The following is a 6000-nucleotide window of genomic DNA, read 5'->3' as shown; positions in this document are numbered from 1 at the left end:
TACACATTTTTGACATCTACTGAGGTATATATCGATGAACATACCAATAACAGATTAAAAAGAACAGAAAAAAAAAAACAGAACAAAAAAAAAGAATAGATTAGAAGTCTGAAATGCCGCTCTTGGTCACATTAATTGTCACCCAACGGTTCCCGATCAGCCTCAATTTAACGGCTGTTTAAAAATCGTTCTCAGTTAAGCGCCTCGTTAATCCGACCGTTACCCGCAGGTTAGATAACGGTTAAGACTGCCGTAAGTTTGCCTGCGACGACAGAGGGCTTAGTTTTACACCCATAATTTACTGGTCGGTGCGAAGTTTGGTATTAAGTTAGTTAAAGTAAGTTGGGGTTCATGTTTATGATTGCGTCGGTCTGCAGTTACTTTGTGTTTTTGTTAGGAGTAGTATTTAGTGTGCTATAATATAATAAAATATATTTTATTTAATATAAGAAAGATTTATATATGTTTGTTGTACTTATATATGTATGTATGTATATTCATATTAATGAGCATGTAGGCAGCTGCAGCATTAGTTCTCAGCAAGTGGGCTGCTCTTAAACGTTACCAAATCAAATATTATGTTATTTTCAAGTCGAAGAAGTCTCAATACAATGCCACAGTGTATGAGAAACTTCCCTATGTGAGATGAATGTCGTATTAAAGGATTCACACTTGATACTCAATTAAATTGGAAGGCCCATATTGATAAGCTGAGTTACGTTGAGTGGTGCGGCGTTTGCATTGCGAAGAATGAAACTTTTAATCTCAGGCGACATGCTGAGCCAGGTATATTTTGCGAATTTTCACTCGCTGATGTCTTATGGCACTCTAATTTGGGGTAACTCCACAGATATATAAGAGTGCTGATAATACAGAAGCGAGCACTGCGCACGGTTCGACCCAAACTACTAAATTAATAAATTAAAATTTAGTTTTTTTTTATCTATTAATCTATTTCATATTTATATTTCTTGTTAATTCTACCCTAACGATCCTTTTTAGTGGATGGTTTTTATGAAACTCTTGCATGTTAGTTTCTAATTTGACGATCGTGACGTAAATTCTTATAATTTTGGTTTAAGCAAATTTGTATTGAAATTCATATCATGAAATAAAATAATTTAATCTAATCTGATCTATTGCATACTCATCCTCTTATCCCCGCTGCCCATAGATAGTCTGGAATCTGGAAGAAATCTCCCAATAAGTTACATTAAATTTTTATGTTTAGAATTAGAATTACATATTTAAGGAGGTTTAATTCAAAACCAATATTTAATGTGTTCAATTTCCTTTCTTAACAGTAATACTTATTTATTTTAAATTAAAATTCGGTTAAGAATTTACCGCCCGTAATGTTGAAAGGATGGATATCTCCCGACTATTTACCTATCCAGAACCATGTTCAAAATAACCTTCTGAACCCCAAGGCGGACTAGAGACAGAGTAGATGAACACGCAGTAGTATATATAGTGTTGTCAGGAACTCGAGTATTTAGAGTCAAATTTAAATAAATTGACTAAGTGTCGAGTCGAGTACTTTATTAAGTATTTTATAAGCTAAATTTTAAGCCCAACTCTAAAAAACTCGAGCCTCCGAATATAGACTCCGTCAATAGTTTTATACATTTTATCTAAATAGCTGTAAAGAAAATAGGCGTTACTGTATGGTTTCTGTATCTTGTAATATCAATTTTACATGAAAACCGTTTCATTTTAAATTTTTTATTGACAAAATGAGAGTTAAGTCTTTACAAAAGACTCTGGTCTCTAACAAGTTAAAAAGGACTTTAGTTTAGACTTATTTATAAGAGTTAGAAAAACTGATTTGAGTCTTAAAGCAAAGAACTCAAATGTACCGACTAGTGTTCTATCTTCCCTTCAATAAAAAATATACCTAAGAGTTCCGTTTTTAATAAATATACCTAAGAGTTCCGTTTTTACCATTTTGGCTACGAAACCCTAAAAAAAGATACAGTATTTTCAAACTAAGTGGAGAAACTAAAGTTTCTAATTATTTTTGTCTTTGAACGTGAAATAAACATAATTTAAAGTTTCTTATAAGAGATTTTTACGACCCAAGTTATTCTGCCAAATCTAGTCGTCGCGTACGATCAATATTGAAAGCTATTCAAATAAGAAATGAATATGGTGACTTTTGCCGTAATATAAGTCCTATTTAGTAGGGAAAATTGACAAATCAAATACAAGATCCAAAAATGGGTTTTCAAGTATTTGACAATGTTTCGGTGGGGTCCCAAGGTCTCAAACATAAATGTAAAGGTGGGATTCTACCAGTGTGCAGCACAAACATTTTTGTACTTAATATGCTAGTGTCGCACAGTGCAGTGGTAGAATCCCACCTTTACAAGAACATTCTGTCACTATTTACATAAAAGAACCAGATCTCCCTTATTTAATCCAAGGAAGAATGTGGCAACTAAATAGGCTCCAAGTCTTAGCGGCCAGAGTTGGATTACTGTCATTATCTCTATGCTGTGTTAAGGGTAAAATACCTGCATACGAAAAGTGCTTAATTCAAATTTTAAGGCGCCCGAGGGTGCGAGGGTGTATTTATTTCACTTTGTAAGTGATAATTATTTGCTTTGCGAGCCTTTGAGATGGGTTGTTGTTTTAATTAATTATGTTGGGATAATCTTAACGTTAGTGGGTTTTAGAAAGTTAATTTTGCCTTTTTGGCGTATACGTACAGATGTGTTCGTCAAATCTACATATCTAGCATATGTATGTTAATTTATGACAGGCAAGATTCGGAAACCGGTTAAATTTCCAAACCGTATACCATGTACCTGGCGCAAAACCTTTTAATTTTGGTGTCGCTCGAAAAACCATTATTTTCAAACCGGTTTTTATGAGAACACTTCTTGTGAAATTAACCGGTTTAAACAATAAAAAACCAGTTTCTTTCTATGCCGGTGTCTATGCTTGATGCACACCACCAGGCGGCCGGCCGAACGTCTCGTCGCTCGTCGAATAAACCGGTTTATTTAGATTACAATAAAGTTCTAAAAACCTACACGTTCTTATAAAAGATCGGAGCAAAACCGGTATTTACCGGTATTTTATAAACCGGTCCCGAGCTCTGATAGCAGGAACAGGAGTCAGGCAGATCTACCTACCAAAGATTGTTATAGATAGCATCAAAAATTGGACCAAGCTAAGTTAGCAGCTATTTTGACAGTACACGCAGTGCAAATGTTATTTAAACGTCATAATTTCATAGTAGTTTGACGTTCAAAATAACACTTGCTCAGTCTGGGCTATCAAAATCACTGCCAACTTAGCTTGGTCTAACTCTACCATTCTCTATTTTTTTTAATATTTGGGGACAATTTCTTAAACGTAAACTATAGAGATATTAATATCTCTATTTGGAAACGCCAGATACTTCTGGTGCGTTTTATTCACTACTTTTGATGTGTTGCCTGCCTGTCACACTTATGTACGAATTTACAAGTGCGACAGAGAGGCAACACGTCGAACGTGATTCGCGGTAGGCCCTCTAGTACTGACTGTACGTTACGTACTCGTATTTTCGTTCGTAAATTCATACGGCTTTCGCTTCGCGTTACTTCTTGTGTCCACCGGTGCAGTCAAAGGTCTGATCGATTCCGTCCCGCTCTGTGATATCTTTCATCTCGCTTATCTCCATTGGTTGCGAAAGTATTAAGAGGCCTTTGACTTTGAAAACTTATGCGTTAGGTACATTGGGATTATTTCATGAATGGAGTAATTCAATTATTCTTAAACGTCCTAAATTAAGCATTATTGATGCAATGGTAATATTTGTTGAGTCACCACTTGTGCTGTACTTCAAATCGACACGAGTTACGAATTACTATTCGCACCTGTATCGTACGACGTTTTACAGTACATATGGCCCTCTTAATTTTCGACATAGTTACGTAATGTGCTAATTATCGCACTAAATTAATGCAGTCAAGTAGCACCATATGTACTGTAAAATATCTTATGTTCTTCTCCTCAATACCAAATTTTATATTAATTCGAGCAGCGGATACGCGTGAAAAGGTATCAAAAAGACAGTAAGAGCTACTTTTGCATTTATAATATTAGCAGGGAAAGCTTGTAACCTTCAAAACGCACATTTGTTTTATTTCATAAATAACTATCGCGGTAACTGAAAACAATATTTTGCGACCTTCAAGTCCGATTACAGACATAACTTTCAAATCGCCGAAAAATCCATCGAAATAACCCCACGCCACCTCATCTAATTTGGTCTGAGTCTAATATAGTGCACATAAGTTTGAGCTAAGTTTATAAGCGTTTTAGCAATTAATTCTACTTGCATATGTATAAACTTAGGAGATTTATGTCTTTAGTTAGAAAGGTTTCTGATAAGAAAACACATTATAGAAATATAATTCGTTTTTGCCATGCGTTTACAAGTTAAACATATCTATGCTGTACATATTATATCTATAAACATATCTACCTATAATTAGCGCAAACCAATTGTCATTTGAGTATTTAAAAAAAATAAACTACTCCATATAAAAATGAACTGAAATTGGAATCATCCTTCGACGCGTCAGAGGGCCTACCGCGAAAACCGAAATTCTTTCTCTCTTACTCCAATGAAGGCGTAATTAGAGTGACAGAGAACGATGCTCGTAATTTGCGAACTTCGATTTTCACGGTTATACCACAGGGGGCCTACTGCGAAAACCGAAATTCGCAAACTGCGAGGATCTTTCTCTTTTACTCTTACTAAGACGTAATTAGAGTGACAAAGAATGTCAAGCGCCAAGTTATTGTCATCTTTGCGTCGTCCACACAAACGCTTAGCTATTTAATGCTTGAAAATTGAGGCCGAGTTTCTTCAAACTTTAGAATTATACTACCATAAGTCCCCTTAATGACCTATCCGCGACCTGCGCGTGAGTGCACCGCGTCGTGTGTGATCGTTGCACGTAGTGTCGCGTGCCGCGTGCTCACGCGCATGACTGGGTACACTATCTGTGAACTTAACTGTGAATTATCTGTACAATACCATAGCGATAGTATAAGAAGCGCTGAAGCCAATTGACAATCTTTTATCGAGAACCGCTAGTCGAAAATTAAAAATACAAAAAAAGAAAGAGCGACTTAAAATAAGTTTATGACAAAACTTTCATTTCTGGTACAAGCTTTTATCGCTGACTGTATTTTTTTCCACAGGCAACTAATACTCATCGAGCCTATTCTAAAAACCCCAAATACAATTAGGTTGCGTTATTTTATCACAGAGTTCCCATGGCCACGTCCTGTCTCCATCATCAGATCAGCTCGATGGTACCATAATATTGCATTGTCACCCGACTTACATATGTATGCAAATTTTCAGCTCAATCGAAAACCGGGAAGTGGATCAGATTTAACTTGCAAGATTTGATTACAAACAGACATCAGGTGAAAGTAAGTAAAAGCTTGTAATAAAAGCTTGTAAAAATAGGACACTCTGCAACCACATTACTCTGTAGTTTCATGTCATACAAACAGCTGAGCTACTCTTAACTATCTATTGGTGAACCTTATGCCTTTTGTAATAAGGTCCAGCGATGGACAGTTAACAGTGTGGGCGATGGTACTACTAACTATATTATTGAGTTATTGTCTTGAGTCATAACTGATAGCGTTAAGTGGCCATTAAATTGCTAACGACACTATCTATTGCGAAACTTATGTCAGAAGCTGACATTCGGAGCTGCTTAGCAATTTTTGATTGATTGCGATAAGTGCGAAGATATTTCAGATTATCTAAGGTCCGCCAGGGCAATTGCAAAAATGCAACTACTCTCAAAATACAAGAAGTGAATCTAGAGCTAGTCACTTGTATTCATGGCACAAATACGTCATAAAAGGGAGTTCACCCAAGGTATAAGTGGCTTGTGTTTTTAGAGTGGTTGCATTAAATTTGTCTCATAGTTGCAATTGTCCTGGTTGACGTCTAGCTTACAAATCATTATTACAGCT

Source organism: Cydia pomonella, chromosome 15, assembly GCF_033807575.1.
Source record: "Cydia pomonella isolate Wapato2018A chromosome 15, ilCydPomo1, whole genome shotgun sequence".
Classification (NCBI taxonomy): domain Eukaryota; kingdom Metazoa; phylum Arthropoda; class Insecta; order Lepidoptera; family Tortricidae; genus Cydia; species Cydia pomonella.
Note: the sequence above shows the minus strand (reverse complement) of the source record.